Below are 12336 nucleotides of genomic sequence, written 5' to 3'. Positions count from 1 at the left end.
TGGTGTGGCCACCAGCTGCATTAAGTACTGCAGTGCATTTCCTCCTCATGGACTGCACCAGATTTGCCAGTTCTTGCTGTGAGATGTTACCCCACTCTTCCACCAAGGCACCGGCAAGTTCCCGGATATTTCTGGGGGGAATGGCCCTAGCCCTCACCCTCCTATCCAACAGGTCCCAGACATGCTCAATGGGATTGAGATCCGGGCTCTTCGCTGGCCGTGGCAGAACACTGACATTCCTGTCTTGCAGGAAATCACGTACAGAACGAGCAGTACGGCTGGTGGCATTGTCATGCTGGAGGGTCATGTCAGGATGAGCCTGCAGGAAGGGTCCCACATGAGGGAAGAGGATGTTGTCCCTGTAACGCACAGCGCTGAGATTGCCTGCAATGACAACAAGCTCAGTCCGATGATGCTGTGACACACTGCCCAAGACCATGACGGACCCTCCACCTCCAAATCGATTCTGCTCCAGAGTACAGGCCTCGGTGTAACCCTCATTCCTTCGACCATAAATACGAATCCGACCATCACCCCTGGTGAGGCAAACCACGACTCGTTAGAGAAGAGCACTTTTTGCCAGTCTTGTCTGGGTCCAGAAATGGTGGGTTTGTGCCCATTGGCTACGTTGTTGCCGGTGATGTCTGGTGAGGACCTTCCTTACAACATGCCTACAAGCCCTCAGTCCAGCCTCTCTCAGCCTATTGTGGACAGTTTGAGCACTGATGGAGGGATTGTGCATTCCTGGTGTAACTCGGGCAGTTGTTGTTGCCATCCTGTACCTGTCCTGCAGGTGTGATGTTCGGATGTACCGATCCTGTGCAGGTGTTGTTACACGTGGTATGCCACTGCGAGGGCGATCAGCTGTCCGTCCTGTCTCCCTGTAGCGCTGTCATAGGCATCTCACAGTACGGACATTGCAATTTATTTCCCTGGCCACATCTGCAGTCCTCATGCCTACTTGCAGCATGCCTATGGCACGTTGAAGCAGATGAGCAGGGACCCTGGTCATCTTTCTTTTGGTGTTTTTCAGAGTCAGTAGAAAGGCCTCTTTAGTGTCCTAAGTTTTCATAACTGTGACCATAATTGCCTACCGGCTGTAAGCTGTTAGTGTCTTAATGACCGTTCCACAGTTGCATGCTTATTAATTGTTTATGGTTCATTGAACAAGCATGGGAAACAGTGTTAAATCCTTTACAGTGAAGATCTGTGAAGTTAGTTTTGGATTTTGGATTTTTACGAAGTTTTGGATTTTTACGAATTATCTTTGAAAGACAGGGTCAACTTTGTTCCAAGTTGCTGTCAGGTAAAAGTAGACGATTACAGACAACAGTATTCTTAGTGAAAGGGGTGTTGTTGAACGTTTTTTCTTGACTTTACGCAACTTTTATAGATCAAGTAAAATCTTATCCAGGAACTTTCTGAAGTAAGATTAGCCTACATGAGATGTGAGAAGTGATTTTGTCATAACGTAATTGAGCTGCATATTTAAATAGATGTTTGATTGCTCTGGTCTTGGGGAGTGTCAATTGCTGCCTTGAGACTGGAATTCTCCCCTAATCCTTATTTGAACACTGTGACAACAAAGTAACTGTACACCTACACATTTCTTGTCTGAGTAAGAAACGCTCGAGAAACAATAGCTCCCACGATAGATCCGGTAAGTCTGGTTTCCTTTTAACAGTATAGGTCTGCTGTGTTGTATAAAATGTCTAGGACTAATTTGCATCATCTTTGACCCTCCACATTCCTGTGTTCAGTTTAAACAGCAGTTACCGCTCTGTCTCTGGCTACTGTCTCCTGTACCACTTCTCACCACCCTACCACCTTGCTCTGGATTTCACTCACCACCACCACCACCTTGGATTCCCCTCCGGACCGGTTTACCCTGTTCAACTCAGTCAACTCCAACCTCACTCTACACTTCGGGTTTTTCTGCAACTCATCTGAGCTACCCCGGTTCTGCACTCCATATCTCTCTGTGTACAATAAACATTTTGGTTCATTCATCCCTGTTTCCGCATCTGAGTCCGCTCTTGGGTTCCCCTGTGTTCGCTCCGTGTAACAATTATTAGGGAGACAGATAGCTGCCAAACGGTTGAACATACATATCGTTAGGATCGTACGCTCTAAAAAGAAAAGGTTCCTGGAGTATCCTTTAGGGGGTTTTTAAATTTAAACTGGGGGAACCCCTATAAATTCAAATAAGCCCTTTTTTATGGATTCTCAAATAACTACCCCCTCCCCCCACCCCTGTTATTATTAATAATAATATGCATAACAATAACAACAAAAATACCGTATTTTAGTTCTCAGTGTTTATTATGATTTTAGTGGCAAAGCAGAATAAAAAAATCTAAATATGAGGTAAACTCCAGCAGAGCCCCAAGTCCAGTGGGTATATCCTCTGTCCTGTTGATGTGCTCTGTATCCTCTGTCCTGTTGATGTTAATGTGTTGATGTTAATGTGTTGATGTTCTCTGTATCCTCTGTCCTGTTGATGTTAATGTGTTGATGTTCTCTGTATCCTCTGTCCTGTTGATGTTAATGTGTTAAACCAAATATGTTTAATATTTCTTGCTGCCAAGAGGACAAAGCTAGCCCGTTCCCCTCTGCCCTCCCGGAGTCCCCAGGTCAAACGTCTCCCGGTACTGCTTTACTGCTGTGTGTGGTCGACTGCAGGAAAACACCGGGGCAGAGTGGAACTGAGAGAGGAGGAGGAGAAGATAAGGAAGATGGAGATTTGTTTTCATTAAGTAAGAACCATGGTGTGTAGATTAGACTACAGTCTGCTTCTGTAACAATAGCAGAGGTGCATAAAGATGGCGGCCCGCATGTACTTACCACAAATTACTCCTTTTGCTGAGTTCACTGTATTCTACATTGCTCTCCTTTACTGTTGGAATGGTCATTAGCACAGTAAACATGATCCCAATTTTAACTTCAAGACGCTGGCAATTTAAAAAAACGAAAAAGATAAAATAACGGTGCATAGATGCGACAAGGAATACATCGTGGCTGCTATGAAAGTGAATTGTATCTACGCGTGATCAGGGATGTGTTCGTTCTGCCAATTCTGTTAAAATGTTTCCTGAACAGAAACAAACGGAACAAATCTGTGATGAACATACCTGAAGTTGTTTGCAAATGTTCGTCTAATGATTACACCCTATAGATAATTAGCAGCGCCTGTTAACTGTCCTGTTGCGTAATAATCACATTTTGGAACAGTGAGAGCATTCTGACATCACGTGCTTAAAACAACTCACGCTGGGGCGACCTTTAGAGATATTTGGAATGTTTCATTACACCCGTTTTTAAAAGTGTTACTTGGTCCAAAAATATTTTTCACCTAATTTTAGCATTCTGTCAACTTAGGAAAACATGTTTATTATCTCAAGACATTGAATTAAAATATGACTATACTATGTGCCAAATAAAGTAACAGGGTTGACAGTAACAGGGGACTACTGAAAACAACAAAACAAAGTTACCATGGTTATGTGAGCTATATGGATATCTCCAATATATTGGTATCACTCCGCGGCGGAGGGATACATCCAAGGTGAGGACTTACAGATTCACTCCCGTGTACACCTGTGTCACGCCCCCAAATATAGAACCCATGGCCGCAACACACATTCTCTACATAATTTTTGAAACGTAACCTTTGATATCCTCTCTGGGCTAGGTGGCACCAAATCGTCCCACCTACGTAACAGCCAGTTGAATCCTGTGGCGCGATTTTCAAATACCTTAGAAATGCTATTACTTCAATTTCTCAAACATATGACTATTTTACAGCATTTTAAAGACAAGACTCTCGTTAATCTAACCACACTTTCTGATTTCAAAAAGGCTTTACAACGAAAGCAAAACATTAGATTATGTCAGCAGAGTACCCAGCCAGAAATAATCAGACACCCATTTTTCAAGCTAGCATATAATGTCACAAAAACCCAGAAGACAGCTAAATGCAGCACTAACCTTTGATGATCTTCATCAGATGACACATCTAGGACATTATGTTATACAATACATGCATGTTTTGTTCAATCAAGTTCATATTTATATCAAAAAACAGCTTTTTACATTAGCATGTGACGTTCAGAACTAGCATACCCCCCGCAAACTTCCGGGGAATTTACTAACAATTTACTAAATTACTCACGATAAACGTTCACAAAAAGCATAACAATTATTTTAAGAATTATAGATACAGAACTCCTCTATGCACTCGATATGTCCGATTTTAAAATAGCTTTTTGGTGAAAGCACATTTTGCAATATTCTAAGTACATAGACACCCAGCAAGTTTAGCCTTCACCAAAATTCAGATTTACTGTAATAAAAATGTTATTACTTTTCCTGTTCTTCGTCAGAATGCACTCCCAGGACTTCTACTTCATTAACAAATGTTGGTTTGGTCCCAAATAATCCATCGTTATATCCAAACAGCGGCGTTTTGTTCATGCGTTCTAGACACTATCCGAAATGGTAAATCAGGGTCGCGCGCATGGCGGATTTCGTGACAAAAAAAATCTAAATATTCCATTACCGTACTTCGAAGCATGTCAACCGCTGTTTAAAATCAATTTTTATGCAATTGATCTCGTAAAAAAGCGATAATATTCCGACCGGGAATCTGCGTTTCGGTAAATAGAGGGAAAAACAGAAAGGCGGGGGCGGCCAGTGCATGAGCCTAAGCCCTTTGTCCTCTGATAGACCACTTAGCAAAATCGCTCGTGTGTTTCAGCCAGGGCTTTGAATTACGTCATTCAGGTTTTTCCCGGGCTCTGAGAGCCCATTGGAGCCGTAGGAAGTGTCACGTAACAGCAGAGATCCTTTGTAATGGATAGAGATGACAAAGAAGGCCAATAAATGGTCAGACAGGCCACTTCCTGTAAAGGAATCTCTCAGGTTTTTGCCTGCCATATGAGTTCTGTTATACTCACAGACACCATTCAAACAGTTTTAGAAACTTTAGGGTGTTTTCTATCCATATCTAATAAGTATATGCATATTCTAGTTACTGGGTAGGAGTGGTAACCAGATTAAATCGGGTACGTTTTTTATCCGGCGGTGTAAATACTGCCCCCTAGCCCTAACAGGTTAAGTTTCACTATATTGGATCACTCCAATATATTGGTATACCCGTACCAGATTTAGTCGGTGCTAGAGGGACCTGGCCAGCCAGCGGCGAAGTCCCAGCGCGGGACCGAGACGCAGGGGCCGTCAATGTGGAAGGTGGGTCCCGGCACAGTCCCCGGAAGGGGAGGTGATGCCCAGGACCACTGAACCAACTGCAGATGAAGGTGCCACATTTACCCAATAGTACCTAGCAAAGGTGCAAGAGGAAGCCCAGCTGGCAGCAGCAACGATATCAGCGAGGGACTCTCCTCTCAGTAGAGCCCAGGATACAGCCACACCTCTTGTTGACTGTGCCACAACAGATCCCAGCACTGGCCTGCCAGCCAGGCGGTATGCTGTCATAATTGCCAGGCGGTATGCTGTCATAATCCAGTGAGAGAGCCTTTGCTTTGATAACAACGCCCCTAGGACTGTCTCACCATAGCAGAGAGCTGGTCTGTTGTTCTCACTGCCCGTGTCCGCTCCACATAGGCAGCCTGTGCCCGCGCAGGGCACAGCATGCAGGAGGGAGGGCCAGACTCTTCCGCCACTCCCGGGGGGTTGTAAAGCAGACAGGATAAAAGGGATGTTCACATGCCTGTCTGACAGAACTTTCGGGAGGAATGAAGAGTTGGGGCGAAGAGATATTCTCCTCCCACCGGGGTCCATCCGGTAGCACTCAGAACTTACTGAAAGAGCATGGAGCTCACCCACCCTCATCATGGAGCTCACCCACCCTCATCATGGAGCTCACACACCCTCTTCATAAAAGTAATTTCTACCACAAAATCCACCTTCGTAGAGAGATGTTTCAGGGAGGCAGACTCCAACGGTTCGAAAGGCGGCTTTGCCAAAGCTGCCAAGACCACATCCAAATCCCAGCTCGCCATTGAGAGCGTCCTAGCTGGACGCAGGCGACAAACCCCCTTCATAAACCTGGAGACCAAGGGATGGCGCCCCACTGGCCTGTCCATCCACCCCACATGGCAGGCAGATATAGCGGCCAAATACCCTCTCAGTGTAGAGGCTGCCAAGCCCTCATCCAAGTGAGACTGCAGGTATTGGAGGACATTCTGCACCCCGCGTGACCTCAGTTGCATAGCCACGTTGGTAAAGCGGCCAAGAGAGCAGAGGGACCCATATGTGGCTTTCAAGTCCGCATCAAAGACCCTGGGGGGTCCCGGCTTCAGTTGCGGGTTCCGCTCTATAATCTCCTGGTCCGGGAGGACCATGGCAGCTATCATGGTGTGGAGGCCGAGTGACACTACGTCCACAACATAACTCCATGGTCCAGTCTCTGTTGTGAGTCGGAGAGCCTCCTGGCAGAGGTCCAGCTCTCCTGCAAGGCCTCACGGAACTCAGCAGAGATGGGGACAGATGAAAGTCATCACTGTCCACCAGTTTGATGTCCAGAGCAGTGGCTACCTGAGTGAGTAGGCTCTGTGATGAAGCCCTGCTGAAGGCTTCTGATGGCCTGTCAGCCTCGTAGCCCTGCCCACGGGGGTGAGCAGTGCCAGCATCGTCCTCCAGGAACAGCCTATCACTGGCCAAAAGGGAAAACCTTTCGTCGCCATCGACTCTATCAACCTCCTGACGCAGGGCACGCGCCCTCTGTTCAAGGTGGCCCCAGCGGTCCGATTCCTGCCCCCGTCCAGGCCTGGCAGCAGATGGGCTCTGCCTGTGGTGGCTCCGGCCACGCTTCCTGGGAGGGGTACTGGACCCAGTAGAGGGAAGAACAGCTCGCTGCCGCACAGCTCCTGAGGGAGGGAGCTCGTCCCCAGCCTGAGCCCGAGCCTGGCCGAACCACTCGTGCGTGGCCTCCAATCGCACCAGGCGCAGGCGTTCTGAGAACACCACACAAAACAGATATCCAGTAGGGAGCTCCACCGCCCTCTCCGCGTGGCTCAAACCCAGGTAGTGCATACATGAGGTATGCGGATGTCCAGGGGGGACGCCTCCATCACACCTGTCACAAAGGGAAGCCGTAAGCTCAGCCAAGCCAGCAAGGCCATGGAGCAGAGGTCCGACGCCCTGGAGAGCTATGTCGTGATCCGCATGGAGGAATAGGAACCCGACGAGGGATAAATTACCCAGTACCTCTGCAAAGAAATGGGGAAGACCCTTGTGGGAAAAACAGGCAGACAAAAAACATCAACCAAGTAATGGATTTGATTTATTTGTTTTTTTTGTTTTAGGCCAACTGCAATATTACCTAGCCGGTTTAATATCCAAGCAGTAAAAACAGCACCATATGGAGTAACGTTGTTAAGGAACTCCAAAGTTAATGTCTCAACGTAGTGGAAAGCCCACCATGATACTCTTACACTCTGCAGGGGAAAGAACAAGAAAAAAAACCAGCAGGGTAATTAGCAGAGAACCTGGCGTGGGGAGCAGCATGTTAAATCAATTCACAACACACACATAGTACAAGCCAGTGGGGAAGTTGTGTAAGGTAAATACAGTTTGTGTCAGCAAGAGCCACCATACTAATGGATGCACACTGAGTCGTAGTGTAACACTAACGAAACAAGTACGACAAACCAGGGCCAGAAGATACAGATCAACCACGCGCAGCGAGTGGAGCAATCAAGAGGAGAGGCGGCCATGTGACCAGCTGCTCCAGGCTGCAAACAGCCAGTGAGTTTACTTCCACGCAAGATATTACGCTTAACAGTGACTTACCAAGTGAACTTCAGAAAGTTTGTACCTCAAACCATACGGACGTCCGCCGAGAAAATGAAAGATGTAGATATAGGGGCGGATCCCAGACTTGACACAGGTGTGCACGGGAGGGAATCTGTAAATCCTCACCTCGAATGTATCCCTCCACCACGGAGTGACACCAATATAGTGAAACATAACCACCATGGGTAAAATAGTCAATTAAAATGAACCATAAAACTGCTTATGACAGGGGAATGGAAGGTTGCTTTGTGAAACAAGGAGTGACAATTGAATGCAATCTTCACCAAAAAATGAAATTGTAAAACATTTCTAGCATGTCTATGTATGGGGAGAGGGATGACTTGCTCAGTTTTGCACCACAAAGCAGTAACTTGATAAAAAGAGTAGAACCAGCTCACCTGCTTTTACTCTGATTTGACTATTAGATGTTCAATGTTTCTTTTGAAAACATATTTTTTAAGGAATAGTTTCACCATATTAAAACGAGAGTTCAGTTCATGTAACAAGGTTGACCTTAAAATGAGGGTCACTAATCACATTGACAATAATCTTCAGAAAGGACTTTGTCAAAGCAACAAAATATCTATTTCTCCTACAATGAGTGTGTTTACATGCACACTCATCATTTGACATTAAACTAGCTATGGCAGTAGGCCGAGTATGGCATTAGTCACGTAAACACCTTACTCTGCTTATCTTAATTGGCTTAAGTTGACAATCAAAGTGACGCTGTTAAAAACACCTGGTGTTCTGAGCAATTTTTCAATATATTAGGACACGTAAAGGCCTTCATCAGATTCATAGAGGCATATTTAATCTGCATATGTTCTAGCACAAGCATCGCAAGATTCCTTCTTTTGCTCGAGTGCAGTGAGTTCAGGAAAACTGAAAGTATGCATCTTAGAAATAGTTTTCACATACAAACTTAATATGTCCAAAAAAGAATCAAATATGCTAATCAAAAATAACATGGATGCTGTGGTAGTACGTTTATTTTGATAGGCAGTTTTCTGTATTTATCAAGGTCCCATCAGTTAACCTGCTATTCATTATCTTTGTTTCACAGGGGACAGCCCTAACCGTTGCTCTCTCAGTGGGAGGGGCTTATCATAAGGGGAGCCTCAACAACAACATGATGCTGACAAGACGTCTCTCCAGAAGTGTCTCTCTAGATCAGAACGTCTCAATAAACAGTAGCAGAGACTTATAGGGAAGAAACCTCACCACCGCTGCTCTGACTGTGGGAAGAGTTTTGCTAAACAGAGAAAATTGGTCATTCACCAGCGGATTCATGCTGGAGGAAGCCTTATAGCTGTGATAATTGTGGGAAGAGTTTTGCCCGAGATTTCACCGTGACCAAACACCGACTTATACACACAGGGGAGAAGCCTTATAGCTGTGATCAGTGTGGGAAGAGCTTTAATCAATCAGCAGCCCTGAGCACACACCAACGCATACACACTGGAGAGAATCAGGAGTTAGGTGTATGTGGAAAGAGCTTTGCTCAATCAGGGTCACTGAAAAAACACCAGAAAGCACAAACATGTTTTCTTTCTTCTCCCTCCACTCAGTCACCGGTTCAAGATATCTAAATAAAGTTTGAACAGAAAACATGTTGTAAAGAGTCAGCTCTGGAACCATACGTATCGAGCTTCTTGGAGTAGGAGTGCTGTGGGTTGTTGGTGGGGGTGTTCAGAACTGTTTCTTATTTCAGTAACTCCTATTATCCATTAATTAATTGTATAATGTAGAATAATGTTTCAACAATACAAGGTGTGTATTCATGTATTCAATAGATCAATAAATTAAATCCATTATCTGCTCAACAATGTCTGCTTATTACATTAATTATGTTTTTTTAAATCTAATAAATTTTTAAAAGGACCATAGTCCTCTTGTATAATTCGTTTGGTCCTAAAAGGTGTTCACATATTTATTTTTAAACCCTTCACCAGGTTTTAGTGTAGCTGATGGGACATACGGAAGTACAGAAGACATAGGACTATTAGTGTCATCAAATTATGTTGTTGAATTTATTTTAAAGGATTTTATTTGTGATATCTTTTAACTTTCCTTATTGTGTATTAAGTGTGGTCCAGAAAGATGTTCACACATTTCATTGTGAATCGAATGATGTGTTGGTTGTTAGGAAGAGGCACCATGAGGGCAGGAAGCCAGCTCTGCCCATCAGTACTTATAGGTAATGTCAACCACAGACCTCACACTCTTCTGTTCTCTCACGGCCAGTAAGGTCTCCTACCAAACTCCTCTCTCTTCATTCTGGAAATACACTTGATAATATCTTATACCTTACCATTCTACTTTTTATTGTGGTATGTTATGTAGAACGAATGCTTGCATGTAAATGTCATTGTAAAACATACATACAAATGTGGTTTCATGTTTTCTTGTTTTGTTTTACATTGCTGATTGCATATACATTTCTTTTTAAATATGTATTTTTTAAATGTTTAGTTGAATTATGTAGAAGAGACCAGGATATGTTGTTGCCCTGTGTCCCAATACTCAATGTTGTAGTCATGGTCCTGAGAATGAAACATGTTTTAAACAATCAACAGAGTTTCACGTGTCTTACAGTGCTACACATCTGTTATAATAAGTGCTTTTTCCTGCTTAATTTAAGTATCAGGTGTAGTTATTCGGCAGTTATAAAGTGTGTTTGTTATCTCTCTTTATGTTTCTATGGCTACAGGGAGGGAGATGCAACAATAGCCTTGAGAACAACTGGACTCAAATAGAACTCTGTTCCAAGTTGCTGTCAGGTAAAAGTAGACGATAGCAGACAACAGGATACTTTTGGAAAGGGGTGTTGAATGGTTTCTTGACTTTACTCAATCTGTATAGATTAGGTAAAATCTTATCCAGGAACTTTCTGGAGTAAGATTAGCCTGGGGCAGCAGGTAGCCTAGTGGTTAGAGCGTTGGGCCAGTAACCGAAAGGTTGCTAAATCGAATCCCCGAGCTGACAAGGTAAACATCTGTAGTTCTGCCCTCTAACAAGGCAGTTATTCCACTGTTCCTAGGCCGTCATTGTAAATAAAAATGTGTTCTCATCTGACTTGCCTAGTTAAATAAAGATGTGAGATGTTATGCTGTCATAATGTAATTGATGTTGGATATTTAAATAGATTTTAATTGCTCTGGTCTAGGGGTGCATCAGTTGTAGCCTTGAGACTGGAATTCTCCCCCGGCAACCCCCTAATCCTTATCTGAACTCTGTGACAACAAAGTAATTGTACTGTAGCCTACACATTTCTTGTCTTAGTAAGAAACGCAGAAGAAAACAATAGCTTCCACGATGGATCCGGTAAGTCTGATTTCCTTTTAACAGTATAGGCCTGCTGTGTTGTATAAATGTCTAGGTGTAGTTTTCATCATCTTTGATCCTCCACATTCCTGTGTTCGGTTTAAACTGCTGGACAAAATTAAACATGATTGTAAAACTTGTTAGGATATTTTTTCCGTCAGCAGAGTAGTCTACAACTATATCATGTTTGGAAATCTGTCATATTATCTAATTTTTCTCTACTTCCTCCCAAACTGTGCACTTGTTCACCTCCACTGATTTGAAAATCATATTATCCATTATATGACCAGATACTCACTCTGACAGTGAATATACATATTCTTCTTTGGGGTTTATTGGTGGTTGGCATCCAACTTTATGGTACATTACACCACCTAATGTACTAGTGTGTGGGCCAACAACAGGGATTGATGAACTAAATCCTATCTACTTATTAAACTAAATTCCTGCTCACACACACTGGAGAGAATCCTTACTCCTGTCTTTGTGGTGTCAGAGAAATTCTATAGGAAGAGAGACTTCAAACAACATATTTATTATAAGATTTGCAAAAATTAAGCAATCAACCATCACTAACAATAGTCAGTGTTGAATGCTCAATGAACAGAGCTGTCTTTCACCTTTTATCGAAAGTACATCCTTTTATATTTGACAGTTCGCAGGTGTGCAGAAATAGGCACTGGAAAGAGAGTTGTAAGAAGTAATTTAGCTCGTCTGTGTAGATCAAGATGGCTGATATCGGCACCACTCTGTTCCTCCCAGCACTTCCCACATAGCTATATTTCTGCCGATTGTAAACACAGGAGGTCACATATTGCGGTAGCACCCAAGCAGCTCATAAATCTGTACGCTCAGATTTATGACTAAGTCACACAAAACAAGCCTGTATCAGCAAATAATATTAGCATATAACAATAGACAATTCTCTCAGTAAAATAGTAACATATAACAATAGACAATTATCTTAGTAAAATAGTAACATATAACAATATACAATTATCTAAGTAAAAACAGTATAGTATGTCTAATTTAACAGTATAGCAGAATAATATTAAAATATAATATTAAAATGTCCACCACAATGGAAAGAGATTTGCTCATTCAGGGTCACTGATAAAACACCAGAAAGCACAAATGTGTCATCTTTTATCTCCCTCCTCTCCGGCACCGGTTCCAGATCCCTAAATAAAGTTT

General features: G+C 43.5%; 1 protein-coding gene across 1 annotated transcript in view; it reads left to right on the top strand.

Moving 5' to 3' along the window:
• LOC115177750 (zinc finger protein 883-like) overlaps positions 1–12336 on the top strand; it is a 42450-nt gene that overhangs the window by 15513 nt on the left and 14601 nt on the right. The window lies entirely within an intron of this gene.

Source organism: Salmo trutta, chromosome 38 (genome assembly GCF_901001165.1).
Source record: "Salmo trutta chromosome 38, fSalTru1.1, whole genome shotgun sequence".
NCBI classification, from domain to species: Eukaryota; Metazoa; Chordata; class Actinopteri; order Salmoniformes; family Salmonidae; genus Salmo; species Salmo trutta.
Note: the sequence above shows the minus strand (reverse complement) of the source record. Positions and strands in the feature narration are given on the sequence as shown.